The sequence below is a fragment of the Humulus lupulus genome, chromosome 1 (genome assembly GCF_963169125.1).
Source record: "Humulus lupulus chromosome 1, drHumLupu1.1, whole genome shotgun sequence".
In the NCBI taxonomy this organism is placed as follows: Eukaryota; Viridiplantae; Streptophyta; class Magnoliopsida; order Rosales; family Cannabaceae; genus Humulus; species Humulus lupulus.
The window spans coordinates 1428922-1452306 of NC_084793.1; positions in this window are offsets into that span (position 1 = coordinate 1428922).

Sequence of the window (23385 nt, forward strand, 5' to 3'; positions counted from 1 at the left end):
TTTACCCATGAGATCTCTTGGGGAAAAATATCGAACGAGTTGAACACGAGGGTAATACATTTCGGAGAAATTAGTGAAATCTCCAATTCACCAAAGGGGTACCCCTTTCAGAAATCTTCGATTTCTCTAATATGGATTGGAGCATTGTTTTGATCGTGAATAATAAAGAATATGCGAGGGTCATGGGCACAAAAGTTGTAGCCCTATGTCTTAGGGTACTATGTATAAAATTACGTGAAAATCCGAGGTGTGTAGAGGGTGATAGAGTCAAAATACTGAGAGAGGTACGAATATAAGGAAAAAACTTGCGAAAATTGCCATCAAAAAGGGGGATTTTTTTTGAAATGTTGACTTAAGGCTCCGTTTCCACTCCAATATATTCAATTACCCATGAGATCTCTTGGGGAAAAATATCGAACGAGTTGAACACGTGGGTAATACATTTCAGAGAAATTAGTGAAATCTCCAATTCACCAAAGGGGTACCCCTTTCAGAAATCTTCGATTTCTCTAATATGGATTGGAGCATTGTTTTGATCGTGAATAATAAAGAATATGCAAGGGTCATGGGCACAAAAGTTGTAACCCTATGTCTTAGGGTACTATGTATAAAATTACGTGCAAATCCGAGGTGTGTAGAGGGTGATAGAGTCAAAATATAGAAGGACGTACTAATATAAGTAAAAAACTTGCGAAAATTGCCATCAAAAAGAGGAATTTTTTTTGAAATGTTGACTTAAGGCTCCGTTTCGACTCCAATATATTCATTTACCCATGAGATCTCTTGGGGAAAAATATCGAACGAGTTGAACACGAGGGTAATACATTTCGGAGAAATTAGTGAAATCTCCAATTCACCAAAGGGGTACCCCTTTCAGAAATCTTCGATTTCTCTAATATGGATTGGAGCATTGTTTTGATCGTGAATACTAAAGAATATGCGAGGGTCATGGGCACAAAAGTTGTAGCCCTATGTCTTAGGTTACTATGTATAAAAGTACGTGAAAATCCGAGGTGTGTAGAGGGTGATACAGTCAAAATATAGAAGGACGTACTAATATAAGGAAAAAACTTGCGAAAATTGCCATCAAAAAGGGGGATTTTTTTTGAAATGTTGACTTAAGGCTCCGTTTCGACTCCAATATATTCATTTACCCATGAGATCTCTTGGGGAAAAATATCGAACGAGTTGAACACGAGGGTAATACATTTCGGAGAAATTAGTGAAATCTCCAATTCACCAAAGGGGTACCCCTTTCAGAAATCTTCGATTTCTCTAATATGGATTGGAGCATTGTTTTGATCGTGAATACTAAAGAATATGCGAGGGTCATGGGCACAAAAGTTGTAGCCCTATGTCTTAGGTTACTATGTATAAAAGTACGTGAAAATCCGAGGTGTGTAGAGGGTGATACAGTCAAAATATAGAAGGACGTACTAATATAAGGAAAAAACTTGCGAAAATTGCCATCAAAAAGGGGGATTTTTTTTGAAATGTTGACTTAAGGCTCCGTTTCGACTCCAATATATTCATTTACCCATGAGATCTCTTGGGGAAAAATATCGAACGAGTTGAACACGAGGGTAATACATTTCGGAGAAATTAGTGAAATCTCCAATTCACCAAAGGGGTACCCCTTTCAGAAATCTTCGATTTCTCTAATATGGATTGGAGCATTGTTTTGATCGTGAATACTAAAGAATATGCGAGGGTCATGGGCACAAAAGTTGTAGCCCTATGTCTTAGGTTACTATGTATAAAAGTACGTGAAAATCCGAGGTGTGTAGAGGGTGATACAGTCAAAATATAGAAGGACGTACTAATATAAGGAAAAAACTTGCGAAAATTGCCATCAAAAAGGGGGATTTTTTTTGAAATGTTGACTTAAGGCTCCGTTTCGACTCCAATATATTCATTTACCCATGAGATCTCTTGGGGAAAAATATCGAACGAGTTGAACACGAGGGTAATACATTTCGGAGAAATTAGTGAAATCTCCAATTCACCAAAGGGGTACCCCTTTCAGAAATCTTCGATTTCTCTAATATGGATTGGAGCATTGTTTTGATCGTGAATAATAAAGAATATGCGAGGGTCATGGGCACAAAAGTTGTAGCCCTATGTCTTATGGTACTATGTATAATATTACGTGAAAATCCGAGGTGTGTAGAGGGTGATACAGTCAAAATACTGAGAGATGTACGAATATAAGGAAAAAACTTGCGAAAATTGCCATCAAAAAGGGGGATTTTATTTTAAATGTTGACTTAAGGCTCCGTTTCGACTCCAATATATTCATTTACCCATGAGATCTCTTGGGGAAAAATATCGAACGAGTTGAACACGAGGGTAATACATTTCGGAGAAATTAGTGAAATCTCCAATTCACCAAAGGGGTACCCCTTTTAGAAATCTTCGATTTCTCTAATATGGATTGGAGCATTGTTTTGATCGTGAATACTAAAGAATATGCGAGGGTCATGGGCACAAAAGTTGTAGCCCTATGTCTTAGGGTACTATGTATAAAATTACGTGAAAATCCGAGGTGTGTAGAGGGTGATACAGTCAAGATATAGAAGGACGTACTAATATAAGGAAAAAACTTGCGAAAATTGCCATCAAAAAGGGGGATTTTTTTTGAAATGTTGACTTAAGGCTCCGTTTCGACTCCAATATATTCATTTACCCATGAGATCTCTTGGGGAAAAATATCGAACGAGTTGAACACGAGGGTAATACATTTCGGAGAAATTAGTGAAATCTCCAATTCACCAAAGGGGTACCCCTTTCAGAAATCTTCGATTTCTCTAATATGGATTGGAGCATTGTTTTGATCGTGAATAATAAAGAATATGCGAGGGTCATGGGCACAAAAGTTGTAGCCCTATGTCTTAGGGTACTATGTATAAAATTACGTGCAAATCCGAGGTGTGTAGAGGGTGATAGAGTCAAAATATAGAAGGACGTACTAATATAAGGAAAAAACTTGCGAAAATTGCCATCAAAAAGAGGGATTTTTTTTGAAATGTTGACTTAAGGCTCCGTTTCGACTCCAATATATTCATTTACCCATGAGATCTCTTGGGGAAAAATATCGAACGAGTTGAACACGAGGGTAATACATTTCGGAGAAATTAGTGAAATCTCCAATTCACCAAAGGGGTACCCCTTTCAGAAATCTTCGATTTCTCTAATATGGATTGGAGCATTGTTTTGATCGTGAATACTAAAGAATATGCGAGGGTCATGGGCACAAAAGTTGTAGCCCTATGTCTTAGGGTACTATGTATAAAATTACGTGCAAATCCGAGGTGTGTAGAGGGTGATACAGTCAAGATATAGAAGGACGTACTAATATAAGGAAAAAACTTGCGAAAATTGCCATCAAAAAGGGGGATTTTTTTTGAAATGTTGACTTAAGGCTCCGTTTCGACTCCAATATATTCATTTACCCATGAGATCTCTTGGGGAAAAATATCGAACGAGTTGAACACGTGGGTAATACATTTCGGAGAAATTAGTGAAATCTCCAATTCACCAAAGGGGTACCCCTTTCAGAAATCTTCGATTTCTCTAATATGGATTGGAGCATTGTTTTGATCGTGAATACTAAAGAATATGCGAGGGTCATGGGCACAAAAGTTGTAGCCCTATGTCTTAGGGTACTATGTATAAAATTACGTGCAAATCCGAGGTGTGTAGAGGGTGATAGAGTCAAGATATAGAAGGACGTACGAATATAAGGAAAAAACTTGCGAAAATTGCCATAAAAAAGGGGGATTTTTTTTGAAATGTTGACTTAAGGCTCCGTTTCCACTCCAATATATTCATTTACCCATGAGATCTCTTGGGGAAAAATATCGAACGAGTTGAACACGTGGGTAATACATTTCGGAGAAATTAGTGAAATCTCCAATTCACCAAAGGGGTACCCCTTTCAGAAATCTTCGATTTCTCTAATATGGATTGGAGCATTGTTTTGATCGTGAATAATAAAGAATATGCGAGGGTCATGGGCACAAAAGTTGTAGCCCTATGTCTTAGGGTACTATGTATAAAATTACGTGCAAATCCGAGGTGTGTAGAGGGTGATAGAGTCAAAATATAGAAGGACGTACTAATATAAGGAAAAAACTTGCGAAAATTGCCATCAAAAAGAGGGATTTTTTTTGAAATGTTGACTTAAGGCTCCGTTTCGACTCCAATATATTCATTTACCCATGAGATCTCTTGGGGAAAAATATCGAACGAGTTGAACACGAGGGTAATACATTTCGGAGAAATTAGTGAAATCTCCAATTCACCAAAGGGGTACCCCTTTCAGAAATCTTCGATTTCTCTAATATGGATTGGAGCATTGTTTTGATCGTGAATACTAAAGAATATGCGAGGGTCATGGGCACAAAAGTTGTAGCCCTATGTCTTAGGGTACTATGTATAAAATTACGTGCAAATCCGAGGTGTGTAGAGGGTGATAGAGTCAAGATATAGAAGGACGTACGAATATAAGGAAAAAACTTGCGAAAATTGCCATCAAAAAGGGGGATTTTTTTTGAAATGTTGACTTAAGGCTCCGTTTCCACTCCAATATATTCATTTACCCATGAGATCTCTTGGGGAAAAATATCGAACGAGTTGAACACGTGGGTAATACATTTCGGAGAAATTAGTGAAATCTCCAATTCACCAAAGGGGTACCCCTTTCAGAAATCTTCGATTTCTCTAATATGGATAGGAGCATTGTTTTGATCGTGAATAATAAAGAATATGCGAGGGTCATGGGCACAAAAGTTGTAGCCCTATGTCTTAGGGTACTATGTATAAAATTACGTGCAAATCCGAGGTGTGTAGAGGGTGATAGAGTCAAAATATAGAAGGACGTACTAATATAAGGAAAAAACTTGCGAAAATTGCCATCAAAAAGAGGAATTTTTTTTGAAATGTTGACTTAAGGCTCCGTTTCGACTCCAATATATTCATTTACCCATGAGATCTCTTGGGGAAAAATATCGAACGAGTTGAACACGAGGGTAATACATTTCGGAGAAATTAGTGAAATCTCCAATTCACCAAAGGGGTACCCCTTTCAGAAATCTTCGATTTCTCTAATATGGATAGGAGCATTGTTTTGATCGTGAATAATAAAGAATATGCGAGGGTCATGGGCACCAAAGTTGTAGCCCTATGTCTTAGGTTACTATGTATAAAAGTACGTGAAAATCCGAGGTGTGTAGAGGGTGATACAGTCAAAATATAGAAGGACGTACTAATATAAGGAAAAAACTTGCGAAAATTGCCATCAAAAAGGGGGATTTTTTTTGAAATGTTGACTTAAGGCTCCGTTTCGACTCCAATATATTCATTTACCCATGAGATCTCTTGGGGAAAAATATCGAACGAGTTGAACACGAGGGTAATACATTTCGGAGAAATTAGTGAAATCTCCAATTCACCAAAGGGGTACCCCTTTCAGAAATCTTCGATTTCTCTAATATGGATTGGAGCATTGTTTTGATCGTGAATACTAAAGAATATGCGAGGGTCATGGGCACCAAAGTTGTAGCCCTATGTCTTAGGTTACTATGTATAAAAGTACGTGAAAATCCGAGGTGTGTAGAGGGTGATACAGTCAAAATATAGAAGGACGTACTAATATAAGGAAAAAACTTGCGAAAATTGCCATCAAAAAGGGGGATTTTTTTTGAAATGTTGACTTAAGGCTCCGTTTCGACTCCAATATATTCATTTACCCATGAGATCTCTTGGGGAAAAATATCGAACGAGTTGAACACGAGGGTAATACATTTCGGAGAAATTAGTGAAATCTCCAATTCACCAAAGGGGTACCCCTTTCAGAAATCTTCGATTTCTCTAATATGGATTGGAGCATTGTTTTGATCGTGAATACTAAAGAATATGCGAGGGTCATGGGCACAAAAGTTGTAGCCCTATGTCTTAGGTTACTATGTATAAAAGTACGTGAAAATCCGAGGTGTGTAGAGGGTGATACAGTCAAAATATAGAAGGACGTACTAATATAAGGAAAAAACTTGCGAAAATTGCCATCAAAAAGGGGGATTTTTTTTGAAATGTTGACTTAAGGCTCCGTTTCCACTCCAATATATTCATTTACCCATGAGATCTCTTGGGGAAAAATATCGAACGAGTTGAACACGTGGGTAATACATTTCGGAGAAATTAGTGAAATCTCCAATTCACCAAAGGGGTACCCCTTTCAGAAATCTTCGATTTCTCTAATATGGATAGGAGCATTGTTTTGATCGTGAATAATAAAGAATATGCGAGGGTCATGGGCACAAAAGTTGTAGCCCTATGTCTTAGGGTACTATGTATAAAATTACGTGCAAATCCGAGGTGTGTAGAGGGTGATAGAGTCAAAATATAGAAGGACGTACTAATATAAGGAAAAAACTTGCGAAAATTGCCATCAAAAAGAGGAATTTTTTTTGAAATGTTGACTTAAGGCTCCGTTTCGACTCCAATATATTCATTTACCCATGAGATCTCTTGGGGAAAAATATCGAACGAGTTGAACACGAGGGTAATACATTTCGGAGAAATTAGTGAAATCTCCAATTCACCAAAGGGGTACCCCTTTCAGAAATCTTCGATTTCTCTAATATGGATTGGAGCATTGTTTTGATCGTGAATACTAAAGAATATGCGAGGGTCATGGGCACCAAAGTTGTAGCCCTATGTCTTAGGTTACTATGTATAAAAGTACGTGAAAATCCGAGGTGTGTAGAGGGTGATACAGTCAAAATATAGAAGGACGTGCTAATATAAGGAAAAAACTTGCGAAAATTGCCATAAAAAAGGGGGATTTTTTTTTAAATGTTGACTTAAGGCTCCGTTTCGACTCCAATATATTCATTTACCCATGAGATCTCTTGGGGAAAAATATCGAACGAGTTGAACACGAGGGTAATACATTTCGGAGAAATTAGTGAAATCTCCAATTCACCAAAGGGGTACCCCTTTCAGAAATCTTCGATTTCTCTAATATGGATTGGAGCATTGTTTTGATCGTGAATAATAAAGAATATGCGAGGGTCATGGGCACAAAAGTTGTAGCCCTATGTCTTAGGGTACTATGTATAAAATTACGTGCAAATCCGAGGTGTGTAGAGGGTGATAGAGTCAAAATATAGAAGGACGTACTAATATAAGGAAAAAACTTGCGAAAATTGCCATCAAAAAGAGGAATTTTTTTTGAAATGTTGACTTAAGGCTCCGTTTCGACTCCAATATATTCATTTACCCATGAGATCTCTTGGGGAAAAATATCGAACGAGTTGAACACGAGGGTAATACATTTCGGAGAAATTAGTGAAATCTCCAATTCACCAAAGGGGTACCCCTTTCAGAAATCTTCGATTTCTCTAATATGGATTGGAGCATTGTTTTGATCGTGAATACTAAAGAATATGCGAGGGTCATGGGCACAAAAGTTGTAGCCCTATGTCTTATGGTACTATGTATAAAATTACGTGAAAATCCGAGGTGTGTAGAGGGTGATACAGTCAAAATACTGAGAGATGTACGAATATAAGGAAAAAACTTGCGAAAATTGCCATAAAAAAGGGGGATTTTTTTTGAAATGTTGACTTAAGGCTCCGTTTCGACTCCAATATATTCATTTACCCATGAGATCTCTTGGGGAAAAATATCGAACGAGTTGAACACGAGGGTAATACATTTCGGAGAAATTAGTGAAATCTCCAATTCACCAAAGGGGTACCCCTTTCAGAAATCTTCGATTTCTCTAATAAGGATTGGAGCATTGTTTTGATCGTGAATAATAAAGAATATGCGAGGGTCATGGGCACAAAAGTTGTAGCCCTATGTCTTAGGGTACTATGTATAAAATTACGTGCAAATCCGAGGTGTGTAGAGGGTGATAGAGTCAAAATATAGAAGGACGTACTAATATAAGGAAAAAACTTGCGAAAATTGCCATCAAAAAGAGGGATTTTTTTTGAAATGTTGACTTAAGGCTCCGTTTCGACTCCAATATATTCATTTACCCATGAGATCTCTTGGGGAAAAATATCGAACGAGTTGAACACGAGGGTAATACATTTCGGAGAAATTAGTGAAATCTCCAATTCACCAAAGGGGTACCCCTTTCAGAAATCTTCGATTTCTCTAATATGGATTGGAGCATTGTTTTGATCGTGAATACTAAAGAATATGCGAGGGTCATGGGCACAAAAGTTGTAGCCCTATGTCTTATGGTACTATGTATAAAATTACGTGAAAATCCGAGGTGTGTAGAGGGTGATACAGTCAAAATACTGAGAGATGTACGAATATAAGGAAAAAACTTGCGAAAATTGCCATAAAAAAGGGGGATTTTTTTTTAAATGTTGACTTAAGGCTCCGTTTCGACTCCAATATATTCATTTACCCATGAGATCTCTTGGGGAAAAATATCGAACGAGTTGAACACGAGGGTAATACATTTCGGAGAAATTAGTGAAATCTCCAATTCACCAAAGGGGTACCCCTTTCAGAAATCTTCGATTTCTCTAATATGGATTGGAGCATTGTTTTGATCGTGAATACTAAAGAATATGCGAGGGTCATGGGCACAAAAGTTGTAGCCCTATGTCTTAGGTTACTATGTATAAAAGTACGTGAAAATCCGAGGTGTGTAGAGGGTGATACAGTCAAAATATAGAAGGACGTACTAATATAAGGAAAAAACTTGCGAAAATTGCCATCAAAAAGGGGGATTTTTTTTGAAATGTTGACTTAAGGCTCCGTTTCCACTCCAATATATTCATTTACCCATGAGATCTCTTGGGGAAAAATATCGAACGAGTTGAACACGTGGGTAATACATTTCGGAGAAATTAGTGAAATCTCCAATTCACCAAAGGGGTACCCCTTTCAGAAATCTTCGATTTCTCTAATATGGATAGGAGCATTGTTTTGATCGTGAATACTAAAGAATATGCGAGGGTCATGGGCACAAAAGTTGTAGCCCTATGTCTTAGGTTACTATGTATAAAAGTACGTGAAAATCCGAGGTGTGTAGAGGGTGATACAGTCAAAATATAGAAGGACGTACTAATATAAGGAAAAAACTTGCGAAAATTGCCATCAAAAAGGGGGATTTTTTTTGAAATGTTGACTTAAGGCTCCGTTTCCACTCCAATATATTCATTTACCCATGAGATCTCTTGGGGAAAAATATCGAACGAGTTGAACACGTGGGTAATACATTTCGGAGAAATTAGTGAAATCTCCAATTCACCAAAGGGGTACCCCTTTCAGAAATCTTCGATTTCTCTAATATGGATAGGAGCATTGTTTTGATCGTGAATAATAAAGAATATGCGAGGGTCATGGGCACAAAAGTTGTAGCCCTATGTCTTAGGGTACTATGTATAAAATTACGTGCAAATCCGAGGTGTGTAGAGGGTGATAGAGTCAAAATATAGAAGGACGTACTAATATAAGGAAAAAACTTGCGAAAATTGCCATCAAAAAGGGGGATTTTTTTTGAAATGTTGACTTAAGGCTCCGTTTCCACTCCAATATATTCATTTACCCATGAGATCTCTTGGGGAAAAATATCGAACGAGTTGAACACGAGGGTAATACATTTCGGAGAAATTAGTGAAATCTCCAATTCACCAAAGGGGTACCCCTTTCAGAAATCTTCGATTTCTCTAATATGGATTGGAGCATTGTTTTGATCGTGAATACTAAAGAATATGCGAGGGTCATGGGCACCAAAGTTGTAGCCCTATGTCTTAGGTTACTATGTATAAAAGTACGTGAAAATCCGAGGTGTGTAGAGGGTGATACAGTCAAAATATAGAAGGACGTACTAATATAAGGAAAAAACTTGCGAAAATTGCCATCAAAAAGGGGGATTTTTTTTGAAATGTTGACTTAAGGCTCCGTTTCGACTCCAATATATTCATTTACCCATGAGATCTCTTGGGGAAAAATATCGAACGAGTTGAACACGAGGGTAATACATTTCGGAGAAATTAGTGAAATCTCCAATTCACCAAAGGGGTACCCCTTTCAGAAATCTTCGATTTCTCTAATATGGATTGGAGCATTGTTTTGATCGTGAATACTAAAGAATATGCGAGGGTCATGGGCACAAAAGTTGTAGCCCTATGTCTTATGGTACTATGTATAAAATTACGTGAAAATCCGAGGTGTGTAGAGGGTGATACAGTCAAAATACTGAGAGATGTACGAATATAAGGAAAAAACTTGCGAAAATTGCCATAAAAAAGGGGGATTTTTTTTTAAATGTTGACTTAAGGCTCCGTTTCGACTCCAATATATTCATTTACCCATGAGATCTCTTGGGGAAAAATATCGAACGAGTTGAACACGAGGGTAATACATTTCGGAGAAATTAGTGAAATCTCCAATTCACCAAAGGGGTACCCCTTTCAGAAATCTTCGATTTCTCTAATATGGATTGGAGCATTGTTTTGATCGTGAATACTAAAGAATATGCGAGGGTCATGGGCACAAAAGTTGTAGCCCTATGTCTTAGGTTACTATGTATAAAAGTACGTGAAAATCCGAGGTGTGTAGAGGGTGATACAGTCAAAATATAGAAGGACGTACTAATATAAGGAAAAAACTTGCGAAAATTGCCATCAAAAAGGGGGATTTTTTTTGAAATGTTGACTTAAGGCTCCGTTTCCACTCCAATATATTCATTTACCCATGAGATCTCTTGGGGAAAAATATCGAACGAGTTGAACACGTGGGTAATACATTTCGGAGAAATTAGTGAAATCTCCAATTCACCAAAGGGGTACCCCTTTCAGAAATCTTCGATTTCTCTAATATGGATAGGAGCATTGTTTTGATCGTGAATAATAAAGAATATGCGAGGGTCATGGGCACAAAAGTTGTAGCCCTATGTCTTAGGGTACTATGTATAAAATTACGTGCAAATCCGAGGTGTGTAGAGGGTGATAGAGTCAAAATATAGAAGGACGTACTAATATAAGGAAAAAACTTGCGAAAATTGCCATCAAAAAGAGGAATTTTTTTTGAAATGTTGACTTAAGGCTCCGTTTCGACTCCAATATATTCATTTACCCATGAGATCTCTTGGGGAAAAATATCGAACGAGTTGAACACGAGGGTAATACATTTCGGAGAAATTAGTGAAATCTCCAATTCACCAAAGGGGTACCCCTTTCAGAAATCTTCGATTTCTCTAATATGGATTGGAGCATTGTTTTGATCGTGAATACTAAAGAATATGCGAGGGTCATGGGCACAAAAGTTGTAGCCCTATGTCTTAGGTTACTATGTATAAAAGTACGTGAAAATACGAGGTGTGTAGAGGGTGATACAGTCAAAATATAGAAGGACGTACTAATATAAGGAAAAAACTTGCGAAAATTGCCATAAAAAAGGGGGATTTTTTTTGAAATGTTGACTTAAGGCTCCGTTTCGACTCCAATATATTCATTTACCCATGAGATCTCTTGGGGAAAAATATCGAACGAGTTGAACACGAGGGTAATACATTTCGGAGAAATTAGTGAAATCTCCAATTCACCAAAGGGGTACCCCTTTCAGAAATCTTCGATTTCTCTAATATGGATTGGAGCATTGTTTTGATCGTGAATACTAAAGAATATGCGAGGGTCATGGGCACCAAAGTTGTAGCCCTATGTCTTAGGTTACTATGTATAAAAGTACGTGAAAATCCGAGGTGTGTAGAGGGTGATACAGTCAAAATATAGAAGGACGTGCTAATATAAGGAAAAAACTTGCGAAAATTGCCATCAAAAAGGGGGATTTTTTTTGAAATGTTGACTTAAGGCTCCGTTTCGACTCCAATATATTCATTTACCCATGAGATCTCTTGGGGAAAAATATCGAACGAGTTGAACACGAGGGTAATACATTTCGGAGAAATTAGTGAAATCTCCAATTCACCAAAGGGGTACCCCTTTCAGAAATCTTCGATTTCTCTAATATGGATTGGAGCATTGTTTTGATCGTGAATACTAAAGAATATGCGAGGGTCATGGGCACAAAAGTTGTAGCCCTATGTCTTATGGTACTATGTATAAAATTACGTGAAAATTCGAGGTGTGTAGAGGGTGATACAGTCAAAATACTGAGAGATGTACGAATATAAGGAAAAAACTTGCGAAAATTGCCATAAAAAAGGGGGATTTTTTTTTAAATGTTGACTTAAGGCTCCGTTTCGACTCCAATATATTCATTTACCCATGAGATCTCTTGGGGGAAAATATCGAACGAGTTGAACACGAGGGTAATACATTTCGGAGAAATTAGTGAAATCTCCAATTCACCAAAGGGGTACCCCTTTCAGAAATCTTCGATTTCTCTAATATGGATTGGAGCATTGTTTTGATCGTGAATAATAAAGAATATGCGAGGGTCATGGGCACAAAAGTTGTAGCCCTATGTCTTAGGGTACTATGTATAAAATTACGTGCAAATCCGAGGTGTGTAGAGGGTGATAGAGTCAAAATATAGAAGGACGTACTAATATAAGGAAAAAACTTGCGAAAATTGCCATCAAAAAGAGGGATTTTTTTTGAAATGTTGACTTAAGGCTCCGTTTCGACTCCAATATATTCATTTACCCATGAGATCTCTTGGGGAAAAATATCGAACGAGTTGAACACGAGGGTAATACATTTCGGAGAAATTAGTGAAATCTCCAATTCACCAAAGGGGTACCCCTTTCAGAAATCTTCGATTTCTCTAATATGGATTGGAGCATTGTTTTGATCGTGAATACTAAAGAATATGCGAGGGTCATGGGCACAAAAGTTGTAGCCCTATGTCTTAGGTTACTATGTATAAAAGTACGTGAAAATCCGAGGTGTGTAGAGGGTGATACAGTCAAAATATAGAAGGACGTACTAATATAAGGAAAAAACTTGCGAAAATTGCCATCAAAAAGGGGGATTTTTTTTGAAATGTTGACTTAAGGCTCCGTTTCCACTCCAATATATTCATTTACCCATGAGATCTCTTGGGGAAAAATATCGAACGAGTTGAACACGTGGGTAATACATTTCGGAGAAATTAGTGAAATCTCCAATTCACCAAAGGGGTACCCCTTTCAGAAATCTTCGATTTCTCTAATATGGATAGGAGCATTGTTTTGATCGTGAATAATAAAGAATATGCGAGGGTCATGGGCACAAAAGTTGTAGCCCTATGTCTTAGGGTACTATGTATAAAATTACGTGCAAATCCGAGGTGTGTAGAGGGTGATAGAGTCAAAATATAGAAGGACGTACTAATATAAGGAAAAAACTTGCGAAAATTGCCATCAAAAAGAGGAATTTTTTTTGAAATGTTGACTTAAGGCTCCGTTTCGACTCCAATATATTCATTTACCCATGAGATCTCTTGGGGAAAAATATCGAACGAGTTGAACACGAGGGTAATACATTTCGGAGAAATTAGTGAAATCTCCAATTCACCAAAGGGGTACCCCTTTCAGAAATCTTCGATTTCTCTAATATGGATTGGAGCATTGTTTTGATCGTGAATACTAAAGAATATGCGAGGGTCATGGGCACAAAAGTTGTAGCCCTATGTCTTAGGTTACTATGTATAAAAGTACGTGAAAATACGAGGTGTGTAGAGGGTGATACAGTCAAAATATCGAAGGACGTACTAATATAAGGAAAAAACTTGCGAAAATTGCCATAAAAAAGGGGGATTTTTTTTGAAATGTTGACTTAAGGCTCCGTTTCGACTCCAATATATTCATTTACCCATGAGATCTCTTGGGGAAAAATATCGAACGAGTTGAACACGAGGGTAATACATTTCGGAGAAATTAGTGAAATCTCCAATTCACCAAAGGGGTACCCCTTTCAGAAATCTTCGATTTCTCTAATATGGATTGGAGCATTGTTTTGATCGTGAATACTAAAGAATATGCGAGGGTCATGGGCACCAAAGTTGTAGCCCTATGTCTTAGGTTACTATGTATAAAAGTACGTGAAAATCCGAGGTGTGTAGAGGGTGATACAGTCAAAATATAGAAGGACGTGCTAATATAAGGAAAAAACTTGCGAAAATTGCCATCAAAAAGGGAGATTTTTTTTGAAATGTTGACTTAAGGCTCCGTTTCGACTCCAATATATTCATTTACCCATGAGATCTCTTGGGGAAAAATATCGAACGAGTTGAACACGAGGGTAATACATTTCGGAGAAATTAGTGAAATCTCCAATTCACCAAAGGGGTACCCCTTTCAGAAATCTTCGATTTCTCTAATATGGATTGGAGCATTGTTTTGATCATGAATACTAAAGAATATGCGAGGGTCATGGGCACAAAAGTTGTAGCCCTATGTCTTATGGTACTATGTATAAAATTACGTGAAAATCCGAGGTGTGTAGAGGGTGATACAGTCAAAATACTGAGAGATGTACGAATATAAGGAAAAAACTTGCGAAAATTGCCACAAAAAAGGGGGATTTTTTTTTAAATGTTGACTTAAGGCTCCGTTTCGACTCCAATATATTCATTTACCCATGAGATCTCTTGGGGGAAAATATCGAACGAGTTGAACACGAGGGTAATACATTTCGGAGAAATTAGTGAAATCTCCAATTCACCAAAGGGGTACCCCTTTCAGAAATCTTCGATTTCTCTAATATGGATTGGAGCATTGTTTTGATCGTGAATACTAAAGAATATGCGAGGGTCATGGGCACAAAAGTTGTAGCCCTATGTCTTAGGTTACTATGTATAAAAGTACGTGAAAATCCGAGGTGTGTAGAGGGTGATACAGTCAAAATATAGAAGGACGTACTAATATAAGGAAAAAACTTGCGAAAATTGCCATCAAAAAGGGGGATTTTTTTTGAAATGTTGACTTAAGGCTCCGTTTCCACTCCAATATATTCATTTACCCATGAGATCTCTTGGGGAAAAATATCGAACGAGTTGAACACGTGGGTAATACATTTCGGAGAAATTAGTGAAATCTCCAATTCACCAAAGGGGTACCCCTTTCAGAAATCTTCGATTTCTCTAATATGGATAGGAGCATTGTTTTGATCGTGAATAATAAAGAATATGCGAGGGTCATGGGCACAAAAGTTGTAGCCCTATGTCTTAGGGTACTATGTATAAAATTACGTGCAAATCCGAGGTGTGTAGAGGGTGATAGAGTCAAAATATAGAAGGACGTACTAATATAAGGAAAAAACTTGCGAAAATTGCCATCAAAAAGAGGAATTTTTTTTGAAATGTTGACTTAAGGCTCCGTTTCGACTCCAATATATTCATTTACCCATGAGATCTCTTGGGGAAAAATATCGAACGAGTTGAACACGAGGGTAATACATTTCGGAGAAATTAGTGAAATCTCCAATTCACCAAAGGGGTACCCCTTTCAGAAATCTTCGATTTCTCTAATATGGATTGGAGCATTGTTTTGATCGTGAATACTAAAGAATATGCGAGGGTCATGGGCACAAAAGTTGTAGCCCTATGTCTTAGGTTACTATGTATAAAAGTACGTGAAAATACGAGGTGTGTAGAGGGTGATACAGTCAAAATATAGAAGGACGTACTAATATAAGGAAAAAACTTGCGAAAATTGCCATAAAAAAGGGGGATTTTTTTTGAAATGTTGACTTAAGGCTCCGTTTCGACTCCAATATATTCATTTACCCATGAGATCTCTTGGGGAAAAATATCGAACGAGTTGAACACGAGGGTAATACATTTCGGAGAAATTAGTGAAATCTCCAATTCACCAAAGGGGTACCCCTTTCAGAAATCTTCGATTTCTCTAATATGGATTGGAGCATTGTTTTGATCGTGAATACTAAAGAATATGCGAGGGTCATGGGCACCAAAGTTGTAGCCCTATGTCTTAGGTTACTATGTATAAAAGTACGTGAAAATCCGAGGTGTGTAGAGGGTGATACAGTCAAAATATAGAAGGACGTGCTAATATAAGGAAAAAACTTGCGAAAATTGCCATCAAAAAGGGGGATTTTTTTTGAAATGTTGACTTAAGGCTCCGTTTCGACTCCAATATATTCATTTACCCATGAGATCTCTTGGGGAAAAATATCGAACGAGTTGAACACGAGGGTAATACATTTCGGAGAAATTAGTGAAATCTCCAATTCACCAAAGGGGTACCCCTTTCAGAAATCTTCGATTTCTCTAATATGGATTGGAGCATTGTTTTGATCGTGAATACTAAAGAATATGCGAGGGTCATGGGCACAAAAGTTGTAGCCCTATGTCTTATGGTACTATGTATAAAATTACGTGAAAATTCGAGGTGTGTAGAGGGTGATACAGTCAAAATACTGAGAGATGTACGAATATAAGGAAAAAACTTGCGAAAATTGCCATAAAAAAGGGGGATTTTTTTTTAAATGTTGACTTAAGGCTCCGTTTCGACTCCAATATATTCATTTACCCATGAGATCTCTTGGGGGAAAATATCGAACGAGTTGAACACGAGGGTAATACATTTCGGAGAAATTAGTGAAATCTCCAATTCACCAAAGGGGTACCCCTTTCAGAAATCTTCGATTTCTCTAATATGGATTGGAGCATTGTTTTGATCGTGAATAATAAAGAATATGCGAGGGTCATGGGCACAAAAGTTGTAGCCCTATGTCTTAGGGTACTATGTATAAAATTACGTGCAAATCCGAGGTGTGTAGAGGGTGATAGAGTCAAAATATAGAAGGACGTACTAATATAAGGAAAAAACTTGCGAAAATTGCCATCAAAAAGAGGGATTTTTTTTGAAATGTTGACTTAAGGCTCCGTTTCGACTCCAATATATTCATTTACCCATGAGATCTCTTGGGGAAAAATATCGAACGAGTTGAACACGAGGGTAATACATTTCGGAGAAATTAGTGAAATCTCCAATTCACCAAAGGGGTACCCCTTTCAGAAATCTTCGATTTCTCTAATATGGATTGGAGCATTGTTTTGATCGTGAATACTAAAGAATATGCGAGGGTCATGGGCACAAAAGTTGTAGCCCTATGTCTTAGGTTACTATGTATAAAAGTACGTGAAAATCCGAGGTGTGTAGAGGGTGATACAGTCAAAATATAGAAGGACGTACTAATATAAGGAAAAAACTTGCGAAAATTGCCATCAAAAAGGGGGATTTTTTTTGAAATGTTGACTTAAGGCTCCGTTTCCACTCCAATATATTCATTTACCCATGAGATCTCTTGGGGAAAAATATCGAACGAGTTGAACACGTGGGTAATACATTTCGGAGAAATTAGTGAAATCTCCAATTCACCAAAGGGGTACCCCTTTCAGAAATCTTCGATTTCTCTAATATGGATAGGAGCATTGTTTTGATCGTGAATAATAAAGAATATGCGAGGGTCATGGGCACAAAAGTTGTAGCCCTATGTCTTAGGGTACTATGTATAAAATTACGTGCAAATCCGAGGTGTGTAGAGGGTGATAGAGTCAAAATATAGAAGGACGTACTAATATAAGGAAAAAACTTGCGAAAATTGCCATCAAAAAGAGGAATTTTTTTTGAAATGTTGACTTAAGGCTCCGTTTCGACTCCAATATATTCATTTACCCATGAGATCTCTTGGGGAAAAATATCGAACGAGTTGAACACGAGGGTAATACATTTCGGAGAAATTAGTGAAATCTCCAATTCACCAAAGGGGTACCCCTTTCAGAAATCTTCGATTTCTCTAATATGGATTGGAGCATTGTTTTGATCGTGAATACTAAAGAATATGCGAGGGTCATGGGCACAAAAGTTGTAGCCCTATGTCTTAGGTTACTATGTATAAAAGTACGTGAAAATACGAGGTGTGTAGAGGGTGATACAGTCAAAATATCGAAGGACGTACTAATATAAGGAAAAAACTTGCGAAAATTGCCATAAAAAAGGGGGATTTTTTTTGAAATGTTGACTTAAGGCTCCGTTTCGACTCCAATATATTCATTTACCCATGAGATCTCTTGGGGAAAAATATCGAACGAGTTGAACACGAGGGTAATACATTTCGGAGAAATTAGTGAAATCTCCAATTCACCAAAGGGGTACCCCTTTCAGAAATCTTCGATTTCTCTAATATGGATTGGAGCATTGTTTTGATCGTGAATACTAAAGAATATGCGAGGGTCATGGGCACCAAAGTTGTAGCCCTATGTCTTAGGTTACTATGTATAAAAGTACGTGAAAATCCGAGGTGTGTAGAGGGTGATACAGTCAAAATATAGAAGGACGTGCTAATATAAGGAAAAAACTTGCGAAAATTGCCATCAAAAAGGGAGATTTTTTTTGAAATGTTGACTTAAGGCTCCGTTTCGACTCCAATATATTCATTTACCCATGAGATCTCTTGGGGAAAAATATCGAACGAGTTGAACACGAGGGTAATACATTTCGGAGAAATTAGTGAAATCTCCAATTCACCAAAGGGGTACCCCTTTCAGAAATCTTCGATTTCTCTAATATGGATTGGAGCATTGTTTTGATCATGAATACTAAAGAATATGCGAGGGTCATGGGCACAAAAGTTGTAGCCCTATGTCTTATGGTACTATGTATAAAATTACGTGAAAATCCGAGGTGTGTAGAGGGTGATACAGTCAAAATATAGAAGGACGTACTAATATAAGGAAAAAACTTGCGAAAATTGCCATAAAAAAGGGGGATTTTTTTTTAAATGTTGACTTAAGGCTCCGTTTCGACTCCAATATATTCATTTACCCATGAGATCTCTTGGGGGAAAATATCGAACGAGTTGAACACGAGGGTAATACATTTCGGAGAAATTAGTGAAATCTCCAATTCACCAAAGGGGTACCCCTTTCAGAAATCTTCGATTTCTCTAATATGGATTGGAGCATTGTTTTGATCGTGAATACTAAAGAATATGCGAGGGTCATGGGCACAAAAGTTGTAGCCCTATGTCTTAGGGTACTATGTATAAAATTACGTGCAAATCCGAGGTGTGTAGAGGGTGATAGAGTCAAGATATAGAAGGACGTACGAATATAAGGAAAAAACTTGCGAAAATTGCCATCAAAAAGGGGGATTTTTTTTGAAATGTTGACTTAAGGCTCCGTTTCCACTCCAATATATTCATTTACCCATGAGATCTCTTGGGGAAAAATATTGAACGAGTTGAACACGTGGGTAATACATTTCGGAGAAATTAGTGAAATCTCCAATTCACCAAAGGGGTACCCCTTTCAGAAATCTTCGATTTCTCTAATATGGATTGGAGCATTGTTTTGATCGTGAATAATAAAGAATATGCGAGGGTCATGGGCACAAAAGTTGTAGCCCTATGTCTTAGGGTACTATGTATAAAATTACGTGCAAATCCGAGGTGTGTAGAGGGTGATAGAGTCAAAATATAGAAGGACGTACTAATATAAGGAAAAAACTTGCGAAAATTGCCATCAAAAAGAGGAATTTTTTTTGAAATGTTGACTTAAGGCTCCGTTTCGACTCCAATATATTCATTTACCCATGAGATCTCTTGGGGAAAAATATCGAACGAGTTGAACACGAGGGTAATACATTTCGGAGAAATTAGTGAAATCTCCAATTCACCAAAGGGGTACCCCTTTCAGAAATCTTCGATTTCTCTAATATGGATTGGAGCATTGTTTTGATCGTGAATACTAAAGAATATGCGAGGGTCATGGGCACAAAAGTTGTAGCCCTATGTCTTAGGTTACTATGTATAAAAGTACGTGAAAATACGAGGTGTGTAGAGGGTGATACAGTCAAAATATAGAAGGACGTACTAATATAAGGAAAAAACTTGCGAAAATTGCCATAAAAAAGGGGGATTTTTTTTGAAATGTTGACTTAAGGCTCCGTTTCGACTCCAATATATTCATTTACCCATGAGATCTCTTGGGGAAAAATATCGAACGAGTTGAACACGAGGGTAATACATTTCGGAGAAATTAGTGAAATCTCCAATTCACCAAAGGGGTACCCCTTTCAGAAATCTTCGATTTCTCTAATATGGATTGGAGCATTGTTTTGATCGTGAATACTAAAGAATATGCGAGGGTCATGGGCACCAAAGTTGTAGCCCTATGTCTTAGGTTACTATGTATAAAAGTACGTGAAAATCCGAGGTGTGTAGAGGGTGATAGAGTCAAAATATAGAAGGACGTACTAATATAAGGAAAAAACTTGCGAAAATTGCCATCAAAAAGGGGGATTTTTTTTGAAATGTTGACTTAAGGCTCCGTTTCGACTCCAATATATTCATTTACCCATGAGATCTCTTGGGGAAAAATATCGAACGAGTTGAACACGAGGGTAATACATTTCGGAGAAATTAGTGAAATCTCCAATTCACCAAAGGGGTACCCCTTTCAGAAATCTTCGATTTCTCTAATATGGATTGGAGCATTGTTTTGATCGTGAATACTAAAGAATATGCGAGGGTCATGGGCACAAAAGTTGTAGCCCTATGTCTTATGGTACTATGTATAAAATTACGTGAAAATCCGAGATGTGTAGAGGGTGATACAGTCAAAATACTGAGAGATGTACGAATATAAGGAAAAAACTTGCGAAAATTGCCATAAAAAAGGGGGATTTTTTTTTAAATGTTGACTTAAGGCTCCGTTTCGACTCCAATATATTCATTTACCCATGAGATCTCTTGGGGAAAAATATCGAACGAGTTGAACACGAGGGTAATACATTTCGGAGAAATTAGTGAAATCTCCAATTCACCAAAGGGGTACCCCTTTCAGAAATCTTCGATTTCTCTAATATGGATTGGAGCATGGTTTTGATCGTGAATACTAAAGAATATGCGAGGGTCATGGGCACAAAAGTTGTAGCCCTATGTCTTAGGTTACTATGTATAAAAGTACGTGAAAATCCGAGGTGTGTAGAGGGTGATACAGTCAAAATATAGAAGGACGTACTAATATAAGGAAAAAACTTGCGAAAATTGCCATCAAAAAGGGGGATTTTTTTTGAAATGTTGACTTAAGGCTCCGTTTCGACTCCAATATATTCATTTACCCATGAGATCTCTTGGGGAAAAATATCGAACGAGTTGAACACGAGGGTAATACATTTCGGAGAAATTTGTGAAATCTCCAATTCACCAAAGGGGTACCCCTTTCAGAAATCTTCGATTTCTCTAATATGGATTGGAGCATTGTTTTGATCGTGAATACTAAAGAATATGCGAGGGTCATGGGCACAAAAGTTGTAGCCCTATGTCTTAGGGTACTATGTATAAAATTACGTGAAAATCCGAGGTGTGTAGAGGGTGATAGAGTCAAAATACTGAGAGAGGTACGAATATAAGGAAAAAACTTGCGAAAATTGCCATCAAAAAGGGGGATTTTTTTTGAAATGTTGACTTAAGGCTCCGTTTCCACTCCAATATATTCAATTACCCATGAGATCTCTTGGGGAAAAATATCAAACGAGTTGAACACGTGGGTAATACATTTCGGAGAAATTAGTGAAATCTCCAATTCACCAAAGGGGTACCCCTTTCAGAAATCTTCGATTTCTCTAATATGGATTGGAGCATTGTTTTGATCGTGAATACTAAAGAATATGCGAGGGTCATGGGCACAAAAGTTGTAGCCCTATGTCTTAGGTTACTATGTATAAAAGTACGTGAAAATCCGAGGTGTGTAGAGGGTGATACAGTCAAAATATAGAAGGACGTACTAATATAAGGAAAAAACTTGCGAAAATTGCCATCAAAAAGGGGGATTTTTTTTGAAATGTTGACTTAAGGCTCCGTTTCGACTCCAATATATTCATTTACCCATGAGATCTCTTGGGGAAAAATATCGAACGAGTTGAACACGAGGGTAATACATTTCGGAGAAATTAGTGAAATCTCCAATTCACCAAAGGGGTACCCCTTTCAGAAATCTTCGATTTCTCTAATATGGATTGGAGCATTGTTTTGATCGTGAATACTAAAGAATATGCGAGGGTCATGGGCACAAAAGTTGTAGCCCTATGTCTTAGGTTACTATGTATAAAAGTACGTGAAAATCCGAGGTGTGTAGAGGGTGATACAGTCAAAATATAGAAGGACGTACTAATATAAGGAAAAAACTTGCGAAAATTGCCATCAAAAAGGGGGATTTTTTTTGAAATGTTGACTTAAGGCTCCGTTTCCACTCCAATATATTCAATTACCCATGAGATCTCTTGGGGAAAAATATCAAACGAGTTGAACACGTGGGTAATACATTTCGGAGAAATTAGTGAAATCTCCAATTCACCAAAGGGGTACCCCTTTCAGAAATCTTCGATTTCTCTAATATGGATTGGAGCATTGTTTTGATCGTGAATACTAAAGAATATACGAGGGTCATGGGCACAAAAGTTGTAGCCCTATGTCTTAGGTTACTATGTATAAAAGTACGTGAAAATCCGAGGTGTGTAGAGGGTGATACAGTCAAAATATAGAAGGACGTACTAATATAAGGAAAAAACTTGCGAAAATTGCCATCAAAAAGGGGGATTTTTTTTGAAATGTTGACTTAAGGCTCCGTTTCGACTCCAATATATTCATTTACCCATGAGATCTCTTGGGGAAAAATATCGAACGAGTTGAACACGAGGGTAATACATTTCGGAGAAATTAGTGAAATCTCCAATTCACCAAAGGGGTACCCCTTTCAGAAATCTTCGATTTCTCTAATATGGATTGGAGCATTGTTTTGATCGTGAATACTAAAGAATATGCGAGGGTCATGGGCACAAAAGTTGTAGCCCTATGTCTTATGGTACTATGTATAAAATTACGTGAAAATCCGAGGTGTGTAGAGGGTGATACAGTCAAAATACTGAGAGATGTACGAATATAAGGAAAAAACTTGCGAAAATTGCCATCAAAAAGGGGGATTTTTTTTTAAATGTTGACTTAAGGCTCCGTTTCGACTCCAATATATTCATTTACCCATGAGATCTCTTGGGGAAAAATATCGAACGAGTTGAACACGAGGGTAATACATTTCGGAGAAATTAGTGAAATCTCCAATTCACCAAAGGGGTACCCCTTTCAGAAATCTTCGATTTCTCTAATATGGATTGGAGCATTGTTTTGATCGTGAATACTAAAGAATATGCGAGGGTCATGGGCACAAAAGTTGTAGCCCTATGTCTTAGGGTACTATGTATAAAATTACGTGCAAATCCGAGGTGTGTAGAGGGTGATAGAGTCAAAATATAGAAGGACGTACGAATATAAGGAAAAAACTTGCGAAAATTGCCATCAAAAAGGGGGATTTTTTTTGAAATGTTGACTTAAGGCTCCGTTTCGACTCCAATATATTCATTTACCCATGAGATCTCTTGGG